We start from the raw sequence: 16,202 nt of genomic DNA, 5'->3' as shown, positions 1-16,202 counted from the left end.
TCATTATTAGCAATCATTATGATACTTAATTTAGTAGTGGAATCAATACCCAAAGTTCTTAAAGCATTAGCCCTGGGGACTCTCACTTTTCATAGTTTGCCTTACACTGTGGGAGGCTGGGATCAATATGACTTTTTATTTTGAATAGGGAAGGGCATCAGCTCTGGCATCTCAATGCCTGGGTTAAAATCACCACCTGGGGAGCCAAGATGGCCAAATAGGAACAGCTCCGGTCTACAGCTCCCAGCGTGAGTGATGCAGAAGACGGGTGATTTCTGCATTTCCATCTGAGGTACAGGGTTCATCTCACTAGGGAGTGCCAGACAGTGGGCGCAGGTCAGTGGGTGCGCGCACCGTGCGCAAGGCGAAGAAGGGCGAGGCATTGCCTCACTCAGGAAGCGCAAGGGTCAGGGAGTTCCCTTTCCTAGTCAAAAAAAGGGGTGACAGACAACACCTGGAAAATCGGGTCACTCCCACCCGAATACTGTGCTTTTCCGATGGGCTTAAAAAACTGTGCACCAGGAGCTTATATCCCGCACCTGGCTCAGAGGGTCCTACACCCACGGAGTCTCACTGATTGCTAACACAGCAGTCTGAGATCAAACTGCAAGGCGGCAGCGAGGCTGGGGGAGGGGTGCCCACCATTGCCCAGGCTTGCTTAGGTAAACAAAGCAGCCTGGAAGCTCGAACTGGGTGGAGCCCACCACAGCTCAAGGAGGCCTGCCTGCCTCTGTAGGCTCCACCTCTGGGGGCAGGGCACAGACAAACATAGAGACAGCAGTAACCTCTGCAGACTTCAATGTCCCTGTCTGACAGCTTTGAAGAGAGCAGTGGTTCTCCCAGCACGCAGCTGGAGATCTGAGAACGGGCAGACTGCCTCCTCAAGTGGGTCCCTGACCCCTGACCCCCGAGCAGCCTAACCGGGAGGCACCCCCCAGCAGGGGCAGAATGACACCTCACATGGCCGGGTACTCCAACAGACCTGCAGCTGAGGGTCCTGTCTGTTAGAGGGAAAACTAACAAACAGAAAGGACATCCACACCAAAAACCCATCTGTACATCACCATCATCAAAGACCAAAAGTAGATAAAACCACAAAGATGGGAAAAAAACAGAGCAGAAAAACTGGAAACTCTAAAAAGCAGAGCGCCTCTCCTCCTCCAAAGGAACACAGTTCCTCACCAGCAACGGAACAAAGCTGGACGGAGAATGACTTTGACGAGCTGAGAGAAGAAGGCTTCAGACGATCAAATTACTCTGAGCTACGGGAGGATATTCAAACCAAAGGCAAAGAAGTTGAAAACTTTGAAAAAAATTTAGAAGAATGTATAACTAGAATAACCAATACAGAGAAGTGCTTAAAGGAGCTGATGGAGCTGAAAACCAAGGCTCGAGAACTACGTGAAGAATGCAGAAGCCTCAGGAGCCGATGCGATCAACTGGAAGAAAGGGTATCAGCGATGGAAGATGAAATGAATGAAATGAAGCGAGAAGGGAAGTTTAGAGAAAAAAAGAATAAAAAGAAATGAGCAAAGCCTCCAAGAAATATGGGACTATGTGAAAAGACCAAATCTATGTCTGATTGGTGTACCTGAAAGTGACGGGGAGAATGGAACCAAGTTGGAAAACACTCTGCAGGATATTATCCAGGAGAACCTCCCCAATCTAGCAAGGCAGGCCAACATTCAGATTCAGGAAATACAGAGAACGCCACAAAGATACTCCTCGAGAAGAGCAACTCCAAGACACATAATTGTCGGATTCACCAAAGTTGAAATGAAGGAAAAAATGTTAAGGGCAGCCAGAGAGAAAGGTCGGGTTACCCTCAAAGGGAAGCCCATCAGACTAACAGCTGATCTCTCAGCAGAAACTCTACAAGCCAGAAGAGAGTGGGGGCCAATATTCAACATTCTTAAAGAAAAGAATTTTCAACCCAGAATTTCATATCCAGCCAAACTAAGCTTCATAAGCGAAGGAGAAATAAAATACTTTACAGACAAGCAAATGCTGAGAGATTTTGTCACCACCAGGCCTGCCCTAAAAGAGCTCCTGAAGGAAGCGCTAAACATGGAAAGGAACAACCAGTACCAGCTGCTGCAAAATCATGCCAAAATGTAAAGACCATCGAGACTAGGAAGAAACTGCATCAACTAACGAGCAAAATAACCAGCTAACATCATAATGACAGGATCAAATTCACACATAACAATATTAACTTTAAATGTAAATAGACTAAATGCTCCAATTAAAAGACACAGACTGGCAAACTGGATAAAGAGTCAAGACCCATCAGTGTGCTGTATTCAGGAAACCCATCTCACGTGCAGAGACACACATAGGCTCAAAATAAAAGGATGCAGGAAGATCTACCAAGCAAATGGAAAGCAAAAAAAGGCAGGGGTTGCAATCCTAGTCTCTGATAAAATAGACTTTAAACCAACAAAGATTAAAAGAGACAAAGAAGGCCATTATATTACATAATGGTAAAGGGATCAATTCAACAAGAATAGCTAACTATCCTAAATATATATGCACCCAATACAGGAGCACCCAGATTCATAAAGCAAGTCCTGAGTGACCTACAGAGAGACTTAGACTCCCACACATTAATAATGGGAGACTTTAACACCCCACTGTCAACATTAGACAGATCAACGAGACAGAAAGTCAACAAGGATACCCAGGAATTGAACTCAGCTCTGCACCAAGCAGACCTAATAGACATCTACAGAACTCTCCATCCCAAATCAACAGAATATACATTTTTTCAGCACCACACCACACTTATTCCAAAATTGACCACATACTTGAAAGTAAAGCTCTCCTCAGCAAATGTAAAAGAACAGAAATTATAACAAACTATCTCTCAGATCACAGTGCAATCAAACTAGAACTCAGGATTAAGAATCTCACTCAAAACCACTCAACTACATGGAAACTGAACAACCTGCTCCTGAATGACTACTGGGTACATAACGAAATGAAGGCAGAAATAAAGATGTTCTTTGAAACCAACGAGAACAAAGACACAACATACAGAATCTCTGGGATGCATTCAAAGTAGTGTGTAGAGGGAAATTTATAGCACTAAATGCCCACAAGAGAAAGCAGGAAAGATCCAAAATTGACACCCTAACATCACAGTTAAAAGAACTAGAAAAGCAAGAGCAAACACATTCAAAAGCTAGCAGAAGGCAAGAAATAACTAAAATCAGAGCAGAACTGAAGGAAATAGAGAAACAAAAACCTCTTCAAAAAATTAATGAATCCAGGAGCTGGTTTTTTAAAAAGATCAACAAAATTGATAGACTGCTAGCAAGACTCATAAAGAAAAAAAGAGAGAAGAATCAAATAGATGCAATAAAAAATGATAAAGGGGATATCACCACCGATCCCACAGAAATACAAACTACCATCAGAGAATACTACAAACACCTCTATGCAAATAAACTAGAAAATCTAGAAGAAATGGATAAATTCCTCAACACATACACTCTCCCAAGACTAAACCAGGAAGAAGTTGAATCTCTGAATAGACCAATAACAGGAGCTGAAATTGTGGCAATAATCAATAGCTTACCAACCAAAAAGAGTCCAGGACCAGATGGATTCACAGCTGAATTCTACCAGAGGTACAAGGAGGAACTGGTACCATTCCTTCTGAAACTATTCCAATCAACAGAAAAAGAGGGAATCCTCCCTAACTCATTTTATGAGGCCAGCATCATCCTGATACCAAAGCCTGGCAGAGACACAACCAAAAAAGAGAATTTTAGACCAGTATCCTTGATGAACATTGATGCAAAAATCCTCAATAAAATACCGGCAAACCGAATCCAGCAGCACATCAAAAAGCTTATCCACCATGATCAAGTGGGCTTCATCCCTGAGATGCAAGACTGGTTCAATATACGCAAATCAATAAATGTAATCCAGCATATAAACAGAACCAAAGACAAAAACCACATGATTATCTCAATAGATGCAGAAAAGGCCTTTGACAAAATTCAACAATCTTTTATGCTAAAAACTCTCAATAAATTAGGTATTGATGGGACATATCTCAAAATAATAAGAGCTATCTATGACAAACCACAGCCAATATCATACTGAATGGACAAAAACTGGAAGCATTCCCTTTGAAAACTGGCACAAGACAGGGATGCCCTCTCTCACCACTCCTATTCAACATAGTGTCGGAAGTTCTGGCCAGGGCAATTAGGCAGGAGAAGGAAATAATGAGTATTCAACTAGGAAAAGAGGAAGTCAAATTGTCCCTGTTTGCAGATGACATGATTGTATGTCTAGAAAACCCCATCGTCTCAGGCCAAAATCTCCTTAAGCTGATAAGCAACTTCAGCAAAGTCTCAGGATACAAAATCAATGTACAAAAATCACAAGCATTCTTATACACCAACAACAGACAAACAGAGAGCCAAATCATGAGTGAACTCCCATTCACAATTGCTTCAAAGAGAATAAAATACCTAGGAATCCAACTTACAAGAGACGTGAAGGACCTCCTCAAGGAGAACTACAAACCACTGCTCAATGAAATAAAAGAGGATACAAACAAATGGAAGAACATTCCATGCTCATGGGTAGGAAGAATCAATATAGTGAAAATGGCCATACCGCCCAAGGTAATTTACTGATTCAATGCCATCCCCATCAAGCTACCAATGACTTTCTTCACAGAATTGGAAAAAACTACTTTTAAGTTCATATGGAACCAGAAAAGAGCCCGCATCACCAAGTCAACCCTAAGCCAAAAAAAAAAAAGCTGGAGGCATCACACCACCTGACTTCAAACTATACTACAAGGCTACAGTAACCAAAACAGCATGGCACTGGTACCAAAACAGAGATATAGATCAATGGAACAGAACAGAGCCCTCAGAAATAACGCTGCATATCTACAACTATGTGATCTTTGACAAACCTGAGAAAAACAAGAAATGGGGAAAGGATTCCCTATTTAATAAATGGTGCTGGGAAAACTGGCTAGCCATATGTAGAAAGCTGAAACTGGATCCCTTCCTTACACCTTATACAAAAATCAATTCAAGATGGATTAAAGACTTAAACGTCAGACCTAAAACCATAAAAACCCTAGAAGAAAACCTAGGCATTACCATTCAGGACATAGGCATGGGCAAGGACTTCATGTCTAAAACACCAAAAGCAATGGCAACAAAAGCCAAAATGGACAAATGGGATCTAATTAAACTAAAGAGCTTCTGCACAGCAAAAGAAACTACCATCAGAGTGAACAGGCAACCTACAAAATGGGAGAAAATTTTCGCAACCTACTCATCTGACAAAGGGCTAATATCCAGAATCTACAATGAACTCAAACACATTTACAAGAAAAAAACAAACAACCCCATCAAAAAGTGGGTGAAGGACATGAACAGACACTTCTCAAAAGAAGACATTTATGCAGCCAAAAAACACATGAAAAAATGCTCACCATCACCGGCCATCAGAGAAATGCAAATCAAAACCACAGTGAGATACCATCTCACACCACTTAGAATGGCAATCATTAAAAAGTCAGGAAACAACAGGTCCTGGAGAGGATGTGGAGAAATAGGAACACTTTTACACTGTTGGTGGGACTGTAAACTAGTTCAACCATTGTGGAAGTCAGTGTGGCGATTCCTCAGGGATCTAGAACCAGAAATACCATTTGACCCAGCCATCCCATTACTGGGTATATGCCCAAAGGACTATAAATCATGCTGCTATAAAGACACATGCACACGTATGTTTATTGCGGCATTATTCACAATAGCAAAGACTTGGAACCAACCCAAATGTCCAACAATGATAGACTGGATTAAGAAAATGTGGCACATATACACCATGGAATACTATGCAGCCATAAAAAATGATGAGTTCATGTCCTTTGTAGGGACATGGATGAAATTGGAAATCATCATTCTCAGTAAACTATGGCAAGAACAAAAAAGCAAACACCGCATATTCTCACTCATAGGTGGCAATTGAACAATGAGAACACATGGACACAGGAAGGGGAACATCACACTCTGGGGACTGTTGTGGGGTGGGGGGAGGAGGGAGGGATAGCATTGGGAGATATACCTAATGCTAGATGACAAGTTAGTGGGTGCAGCGCACCAGCATGGCACATGTATACATATGTAACTAACCTGCACATTGTGCACATGTACCCTAAAACTTAAAGTATAATAATAAATAAATAAATAAATAAATAAAATCACCACCTACCCTGGGCTAGGAAGACACCTCTGTCCACCAGGTTGTATTGAAGATTACCAAATAAATGTAAAGTGCTTAGAACAGATTCTTGCACTTCGCTGGTATCTGATAAATGTTAGCTGCTCCAAAAAAAAATGTCTGTTCTTTTTTGGAAGATAAGGTGCTAAATTCAGACCCTCCATGTAGAGTTTTCTCTCTTCTGCTGTTTCCTTTTATATTCAAAATCCTTAGTAGAGCAGAAGAGGAAAGGGGAGGGGAGAGACTAAGAAGAAAAAAGGGAAAAAAGAGAAAACAATTGAGGCCAAATGATTTCATATCTGCTACAGAGAAGCTGTCAGATATATCTGCTTTCTGTCTTCAACAATTTGGACAGGTTTCAAAGAATAGAAAGAAGACAGGCTATAAAATGAATGAACACATGAATCAACACAAAGGCATTTCAAAAACATAGTATGGAATGATAAAGGCGAGTTGCAGAACAATTTTACGTTGCCTTAGCATTTTTGTAATGTTTAAAAACATGTGAAACAGTTCTGTTTAGTGTTCATTTATATAAATACAGTAAAAATATAAAAACGTGGATGAAGAGGATACACACCACCCTCTGAAGAGTGGTAACCTCCAGGGAGAAGGAGAGAATTCAGGATGGGAAGGAGGCATAAAATGAACACCAACTGTATCTGTAATAATTGTATTATTTTCATTAATCTCTGATGCAATGGCAAAATGCTAGTACAGATGGCCCTCTGTATCTCTGGCTTCTACATCTGTGGATTCTGCCAATCACAGAAATATTCAGAGGAAAAAATCTATGTCGCATCTGTAGTGAACATGTACAGACTCTTTTTCTTATCATTATTCCCTAAACAATACAGCATACCGCTAGTTGCATAGTATTTACATCGTATTAGGTATTACAAGTAATCTAGAGATGACTGAAAGTATACGGGAGGAAGTGCATTGGTTATATGCAAACACTCCACTATTTTATATAAAGGACTTGAGCATCCATGGATTTTGGTATGCTGATAGAGGGGTCCTGAAACAAATCCCTCATGGATACTGAAGGATGTCTACTTTTAAAATCTAGGTAGTGAATACATGGGTGTTATACTTTTCTCTTTACTGAATGTTTGAAATATTTCCTTAAAATGTTAAACATAATAAAGGGGACTATCTGCCCCATTCCTAAATCCATTCAATCTCCCGTACATTTTAGAAATTCCTTATTTGCTCAGTTAAATTACATGTAGGAATGATTTTCCAGGAATGAGTATGCATCCTAGACTCAATTTGAAAAGAGTATAATGAATCTATTAAAGATCAGTTATGTATTTGTGTTACATTTACATTGCCAAAATACATTCCAGATTCCAAAACATCTGGGTTGAATGTCACACATATTATCATGTCATTGTTAGGTTTTTATTTTGTTTAATTTTATTAATAATCAATAGTAATAGTAATACCACATTTTAAGGCAGGGGTGCTTTGTACTTTACAAACTGCTTGGGTGTGCATTAAGACGGGATAACACATTACTGGGTATATACCCAAAGGATTATAAATCATGCCGCTATAAAGACACATGCACACGTATGTTTATTGTGGCACTATTCACAATAGCAAGACTTGGAACCAACCCAAATGTCCAACAATGATAGACTGGATTAAGAAAATGTGGCACATATACACCATGGAATACTATGCAGCCATAAAAAATGATGAGTTCATGTCCTTCATAGGGACATGGATGAAGCTGGAAACCATCATTCTGAGCAAACTATCACAAGGACAAAAAACCAAACACCGCATGTTCTCACTCATAGGTGGGAATTGAACAATGAGAACACATGGACGCAGGAAGGGGAACATCACACACCAGGGCCTGTTGTGGGGTGGGGGGATGGGGGAGGGATAGCATTAGGAGATATACCTAATGTTAAATGATGAGTTAATGGGTGCAGCACACCAACATGGCACATGTATACATATGTAACTAACCTGCGCATTGTGCACATGTACCCTAAAACTTAAAGTATAATAAAAAAAAAAAAAGAAAATGTGCTTAAGAAGGCAGTAGCTGAAAATGGAAAGAAAGAAAAACACTGTTTGCCACCTTCAAAGAGTTTGATCAATGCTAAATTAAATAGTGGAAAATCAAGTGCAAAATTTTTATCATATACAACCAGTAGCATTTTTATAGTTTTTTTTTTGTAATGGGAAATTCAAAAATATAGATACTAAAAACTAAAAAAAAAAAAAAAAAGACGGGATAACAAATAAAATAGATTTCATCTCAGGGGCCGACTCCAACTGATTGGTGGTGGCTGCCCAGAAAGCTCTGTTGAGACACATTGTGAAGCCACATCTGGACTGAGCAGGGAGGGCAATGATCAGCTAGGGAGGTGTGTCAAGGGCAGAGTGATAGAGTGGTATCCTATGTATGTCCCATTGATATTTCACCTACTAGCTGTATAACCCTGGGCTAGGAAGACATCCCTCTCCCACCAGCTTGTATTGAGGATTACCAAATGCATGTAAAGCACTTAGAACAGATTCTTGCACTTAGCCAGTATCTGATAAATATTAGCTGCTCTGGAAAAATGTATGTTCTTTTTTGGAAGATAGGGTGCTATAGTTCTAAAATCAACCAGGAACACGTTCCTTATTCTCCTTCTACCTCTCTCACTGCTCCTTCTCAGTCTCCCTTCCCTTAGCCCTTCTATCTTAGTGCTTTCCGGAATTCTTCCTCTTTGATTCTCTTTGATCTTTACTTGTGCCATACTAATCACTGACTGGCTTCATTCTCAACCACAGCAACCTCATATGCCAATGATTCCTTCCCAGCCCCATCCAAGCCAGGTAAAGTGCCTCCCCTTCATCTGCACAGCATGCACATAGCATTTGACTCTAAATATTCCAACTATTTGTTTATCCATCTATCTCTGCCACTAGACCATGGACTTTCAAAGGACAAGGCTAGATCTTATTGATCTCTGCACTCCCAGCTTCTGGCGCATAGTAGCAATCAATAAATGTCTGTGAAATGAAAGACTGATTTAATGAATGGTGTCCTTATTTTGCAGAAAAGGAAACAGACTCAGAAGTTGGATTTTTCTGAAGGTTGCCTTTTCTCTAAAACCTTCCCATCTTTCCTGTAGAACAGGGATTGACAAACATTCTCTGTAAAGGGCCGATAGTAAAACTTCTGTCTTTGCAGATCATAAGGTCTCTATCACAACCACTCAACTCTGATGTAGCTGTAAGGCAGCCACAGACAATGTGTAAACAGGTGGGTGTGGCTGGATTGCAATCAAACTTTATCGCAAAAACAGGCAGTGGGCTGGATTTGGCCCTTATCCACAAATAAGGTGGATCCTTATTTGTGGAAGCTTGCTGTGGAAGATGATAAATAGACACTCTTGCATGTCTAGTTTCTCTTTCTTTGTTGAACATTCTCTTGTTACCTAGCAAAAGCGGCTCAATGCTCAGTGTGTTAGAAGCCAATACTATGATACTGGGTGTTTGAGAAGAGAATGGCTTTTATTACAAGTTGACAAATGAGAAGAGAGGAGTCCAGCTCAAATCTGTCTTCCTGTGCTGGCTTCAAGGCAGTAATTGCATTAGAAACTGTTTGGGAGTGGATTCTGGGATTAGCCGCCGGTGATTGGTGGAAGGAAAGGGGAGGTCTGGAAGGTCCCTGGGCATGCGCAGTTCATGCTTTATACTTCCTGATGGGAAAGTATGCAGCGGAAATTCAGGCTATGATGTCAGCAAGCTCAGTCCACTGCCATATTGGTTCCAACTGATTTCAGATAGTTTTGTTATTTTATAAGTGGAGGAAGTTTCAGAGTTCTTTCTCCCCTCCTCCCCTCCTTTTTCCTCCCCTGCCTTCTGCTCCCCACCCTTCCCTGCCTTCCTCTCCCGCCTCTCCCCTCTCTCCTTCTCTCTTTTTCTCCTGGAAACCTTCCATCAATGTTTAGTCATGCATACCTCTACCATCTTGAAAATAAGTCTCTCCTCCTCCAATTGTTGCCCTTTCTCTCGCTCTACCTCCTTCACAGTCAAAGTTCTTGATAGGGTTCTGTGTTCACTGTCTCCAGTTCATCATCTTCCAATAATTTCTCAACTAATGATAAATCTGCTTCTCCTCCATTATATTCCTGAAACGTTCTCATTGAAGATCCCAAATAACTTCCTGTGGTGCTACATCCAACTTAGAATTCTTTGCTCTTTACTAAATCTCTGGCACTCATCAACCCTATTGAAATGAAACGTTCTCTTCCGTGGTTCTGGTAACAACATGATCTCCTGATTTTCCTCCTGTGGTCATTCTCCTTTAGGCTTCTTTGTTGGCTTTGTAGACCTACAAAGAAGCCTACAGGAGAATGACCATAGGAGGAAACCATGCCCCCAACACTCTGAAGATACAGATTTTTAACAAATAACTCTGCCTATTTGTTAAAAAACTGTATGTTCAGGGTTCTCTGCTAGGCCCTTGACTCTTAGTCTACATACTCCCCTAGGACATATCATCTCATCTCTAGGCTTTTTTTTTTTTTGAGACAGGGTCTGGCTCTGTCACCCAGGCTGGAGTGCAGTGGCCCGATCTCACCTTACTGCAACCTCTGCCTCCCAGGCTCAAGGGACCCCTCTTCAACCTCAGTCTTCCAAGTAGCTGAGACTACACATGCACGCCACCATCCCCAGCTACTTTTTGTATTTTTTGTAGAGACATGGTTTTGCCATGTTGCCCAGGCTGCTCTTGAACTCCTAAGCTCGATACCCCTGCCTTGGCCTCCCAAAGTGCTAGGATTACAGGCATAAGTCACTGCACTGGGCCATCTCTAGGCAATTTTAAATCTAATGATGATCCTCAAGTTTATTTTTCCAACCCAGAGCTCATCACTGAGGCTAGAATCAGCTGGCCAATTGCCTAACAGAATTAGAAATCACCCCTCTTAGCCTTACTCACCACATCCAGTTCCATCTTGAAAAAATAATTATCTCGGCCAGGCGCGGTGGCTTACACCTGTAATCTCAGCACTTTGGGAGGCCGAGGAGGGTGGATCACGAGGTCAGGAGATTGAGACCATCCTGGCTAACAGTGAAACCCGTCTCTACTGAAAATACAAAAAATTAGCCAGGTGTGGTGGCAGGTGCCTGTAGCCCCAGCTACTCGGGAGGCTGAGGCAGGAGAATGGCGTGAACCCAGGAGGTGGAGCTTGCAGTGACCCAAGATAGTGCCATTGCACTCCAGCCTGGGCAAAAGAGCAAGACTCCATCTCAAAAAAAAAAAAAAAAAAAAAAAATTATCTCAAACCCACCACCCCAGCCAGCTATCACCTATTTATCTGCTCCATTTGCAGCAAAACTTCTTGAAAAAGTTGTCTATATTTACTGCTCCAATTTCTCTCCAACTCTTTCTCTTAGACTCCCTCTAAGCCGGCTTTCAACTCGACAGCTCCAGCTCCACTGAAACACTCTTGTCAAAATCGCCCGTGACTTCTGCATTGCTAAAAACAGTGGATAATCCTCAGATCTCATCTTACTTTGATCTTTCGGCCACAGTTGACACAGCTGATGGCGTTTCTCCTTGATACCTGTCCTTCACTTGGCCTTCCAGATACCACCCTCTTCTGGTTTTCTTCCTTCCTCACTGACTTTCCACCTCAGTCTTCTTTGCTCATTCCTCCTCTTCTTCCTGATTTCTTAATACTGGAGTGAACAAAGTCTTATTCCTTGGCCTTCTTCTCTACACCCTTTGAGTGATCTCATCCACTTTCAAGCCTTAAATACCACCTGTATGTCTATGAGTCCCAAATGTGTGTCTTCGTCCCAGAACTGTCTTCCAACTTCTAGTCTCTTAGATCCAACTGCCTATTCAACATCTCCACTGGGATGCCTCATAAGCTTCTCAAATGGAGTTAAAATTGAATTTCAGTTCCAAACACCTCTTCCACCCACAGCCTACCACAGTCAACTGTTTGGGACTGGAATGAGATGGTAACTCATTCTCCAAGTTGTGCAAATGCAAATCTTTTTATCATCATATATAAAAGTTGATTCACTTTGAGTCCTTCAGTAAAAGGACTCTATGGTTTTTCTATTTATGCTTTTTTCAAGAGGGTTCATAGATGCCAAGTTTAAATAGGGCAAGCTTAAAATATTTCCTATTGGCCAGGCATGGTGGCTCACACCTACAATCCCAGCACTTTGGGAGGCCGTGGTGGGAGGATAGCTGAAGCTCAGGAGTTCGAGACCAGCCTGGGCAACATAGTGAGACCTCATCTCTACAAAAAATAAACAAAATTAAACAGGCATGGTGGTGCGTGCCTGTAGTCCCAGCTACTCAGGAGGCTGAGGTGAGAATATTGCTTGAGCCCTGGAGGTCGAGGCTGCGGTGAGCTATGAACATGTCACTACATTCTAGCCCGGGTGACAGAGCGAGACTCTGCCTTAAAAAATAAAAATAAATGTCTCCTATTGCCTTTATCCCCGAAGGACATTTATACTTTCTTTCCCCCACAGGTTTGCAGCAGTTGCTCCATGATTGCCGGGGAATGAGTGTTACATTTATTCTTCTTTCTTTGGCTTCTCCGTTTGTCTTTTGGTTTGTTGAATTTCATCATTGAAGTAGTTGGGTTTTGTTTTGGTTTGGTTTTGGCTCTTGTCTTATTGAATTCATGTTTTTAATAATTTCCTCTGCAGCTCGAAGCAATTGCAAGAAACTTTTCCTAGGTTCCTTGGGTTATTGTTTCTTGCAGTCTTTCCTCTGTTTTATGCCTACCATGCTTATTTAAGTCTTCGCTTTCATTGTATTCTCCTGCAAAATGCTTGCTCAGTAACCATATTGCTTCTTTTCATCTTGCTCATGCTTCAAGCGGACAGCTCTGTCCAGTTCTTCTTTTGGCTCTGACAAAAAGAAGAGTAATTCTCAGCGAAACCCTCCCAACCTTACCTGGGGTCTTTTTTCCCTTCCAGATACTATTTTAATGCCGGGGGACAGGAACTTGGAAAAAGCTTGGCAAACTTTCTGCAGCCTTTGGTATGGTACTGGGCTTACCCTCTCTTCTAAGGTTTTGGTAATGTCCAGTTTGGGGTACTCCCTTTCTCCCTCTTCTCATGGAGTGGGGGTATTCTCAGACTTCAGATCAGTCCCCGGATTCAGCACAGGGTCCTGGGAGATGGTAACACTTTGGGGCTTTTCCTGACTCAACTTGAATTGAGCCGGGAAATACTGAAACCACACCTAGGAGCCTCTGCACTTAGGAAGATTTCTTTGACTTTTTTCTAAGCCCCCTATTCCTAACTTTGTCTGCTTCTATCCAAATCGGGGTTATTGGTGAGAATTTTCGAGGTTTTACGACTCACTTCCTTTTGTATCATTCTGTAGGAAGAGGGGCTGCATTAAGTCACACTAAAATCTCCTGCTTTTCTTCTTGTTGGATACTTTTCAGTTTATAGCAAGAGGATCCCCTCTTTCCTTGTCTAGTTGTTACTGGTAATTTTTTTAATTGGTTTATTTCATTGAGGATTGGAGGAGGGTGATTCTGGAAGCAAAAACAAATATATATACTGCCAATTTTTTTCTAGCATCATTAGGGACAGGGTTGGGGTGAGGGTGATGAAATGCAGTGACCCCCACCAGACCCCAGAAGCACCCAGCTTCATGGCAGAGGCAGTCTGTCCTCAGGGGGCTTGGTATTTTTTTTGTAAAGCGTACCTGCCCACCATACTTCTCATTCAATCTTTCTGCTACCCTTTGTTTTCTCAGCAAGGAGTAATGCTGCTTTTCACACAGAAAGGGCTTCTGTTGTGCCTGACCTTAAGACAGGAAAAGTAGGGGAGCTAAGGAAGCTACCTACACCGCCCTCACCCCCAGGAGCCACATTCAGGAAGGAAGAGGCACAGCGATGTGAATGGATGGAGAAGAGGGGGCCGGTAGGCTGAGCCCCTGGCTCCTGGAACGAACACACAGCCATGGCAGGTAGGAAATCTCGGCTCCAACAGTGGCCTTGGGCCGGAGCAGTGAAAGGATGAAGGTGAGGTGGGGTAGGGGATCTGCAAATCTAGACTCTCTCACCACCAAACAAGGTTTACAGCTCCCAGGGATAGAAAGACCACATCTCAAGGAGGAATGAAAACACAGGAACTGAGCATTTGTGCTTGGAATTAATAAGCAAATCCCATCAAACCCTTGACATCATGGATTTTGGCCTCAGAAGGCAGAAACCTTGAAAGTGCCAGTGACAACCCCTGTGCCCCTCATCTTCAGGTTCGTCTCTGTAGTGGATTGCCACCTGCACAGCGCCCTGGCATTTCCATGCACAAAATAATTGGCTGCAGAAAGTTGTCAGATGCCTTGCTGTGGGAGGAAACTACAAAAACAAATTTTATTCCATCAACTCAAATTGTTTTTTTATATTTCAAATCTGAGAGCACTGGTTCAATTTCTATTTGTCTTCTCCATGATATGCAATTGTTCTTTGCTGTATGACCAAAATGAGTTAAATGAAAATAGTTCTCTATATTTAGTAGTTAAATAGCCATTTGCTTCAAGATTTTTGGATATTTTATGTTTCTTTCCATATCATTTCTGTAAAGAGCATAAAATTCTCCAGATTTCTTTGAAGATAGAACTGAGGCACAAATGACCCAAATATGTAGGGGTTGGAAGAGCTGTGACAGCTCACTAACAATAGCTAAACTTTATTGATATTGCTAATATTCATTTTAATTAGTCAATATGAATATACCTAAACTAAGTGGAAGCACTGGGTTTATATTATTTCATTTAGTCCTCACAGCAACCATATTGTTATTATTATCTCTATTTTACAGAGGAGAATGTGGCTTGAATAGGTTCCATGACTTGCACAAGACCACAGCTGGTACATGATGAAGCAAGGACAAGACACGGGCATCTGACCTCAAGAGTCTCTCCAATCATGAAATACCTGTATTAGTTATCTACTGCTGCATAACAAATTGCCCCAACATTTCGTAGCTTAGGAGCAGGACTGCTGGAACGGTGGGGTAAAACTTAGTGGCTTAAAACAACATCTGTTATCTCACAGTTTCTATGGGTCAGGAATCTGTGCATGGGTTAGCAGGGTGCCTCTACCGCACAGTCTCTCATGAGGCTACTATCAAGGTGACAGGCAAGGCTGCAGCCATCTCAAGGCTGGACTGGGGAAGGGTCCACTCCCAATCTCTGTTTTTGGTTGTTAGCAGGATTTAGTCCCTCGCTGGCACTAGACCAGTGGCCACCCTCTGTCCCTTGCCACATGGACCTCTCCCCAGGGCACACACAGCAGCTTGCTTTCTCAGAGCAAGTGAACAAGAAGAACCAGAGAGAAACAGTGTGCAAAATGGAAGTTATGGTCTTTTGTAACCTAATTTTGTAAGTGACAGCTCCTCACTATTGGCAGAGTTGATTCATTAGAAGTGAGTCACCAGGTCCAGCCCTTACTCAAGGGGTGGGGATTACACAGAGGTGTCAATACCAGTAGGTCGGGATCATTGGGAGGCATTTCAGAAGCCGCCTACCACTGCGCCCTTCTCAGACAACTGCCCACCCCATCACTCCTAGGGGCAAGCTAAACGATGTGCTTGCGTTCTGTGACTGTGACCCCCCGCCCCCAGCCACAGCTGACTGGACCAGAGATGGACACCTGATCCAAACTAGGCCAATTAGATTCTCTCCCCCAGGAATTCTGAATTGCAATTCAGAGACCCTGGTTGGTTTCTGCTAGAGGTTTGAAATGAAATAATTGGGAGCTTTGGGACAGCCATCTTCTGCTGTGTTCAAAAATAAGTAGAGATGGCTAGATAGGAGTGAGAGACAGAGAGAGGCATAGAGACAGAGAGAGAGAGAGACAAAGAGGATGGTTGTGGTTCCTCCCCTGGGTTTGAAAAGGTACAATAAAAACTAGGTTTCTGTCACATGC

At 42.2% G+C, this 16,202-nt stretch overlaps 1 long non-coding RNA gene across 1 annotated transcript in view; it reads left to right on the top strand.

Moving 5' to 3' along the window:
• Positions 1-16,202, top strand: part of LOC129050841 (uncharacterized) — a 24,511-nt gene extending 8,309 nt beyond the window's left edge. Inside the window, exons 2-4 of the long non-coding RNA XR_008514669.1 lie at positions 13,234-13,297; positions 14,027-14,239; positions 15,094-16,202. This is a non-coding gene — a long non-coding RNA (uncharacterized LOC129050841). The remainder of the gene's footprint in view (positions 1-13,233; positions 13,298-14,026; positions 14,240-15,093) is intronic.

The sequence above is a fragment of the Pongo abelii genome, chromosome 18 (genome assembly GCF_028885655.2).
Source record: "Pongo abelii isolate AG06213 chromosome 18, NHGRI_mPonAbe1-v2.0_pri, whole genome shotgun sequence".
Classification (NCBI taxonomy): domain Eukaryota; kingdom Metazoa; phylum Chordata; class Mammalia; order Primates; family Hominidae; genus Pongo; species Pongo abelii.
This window is presented reverse-complemented; position numbering and strand designations above follow the sequence as displayed.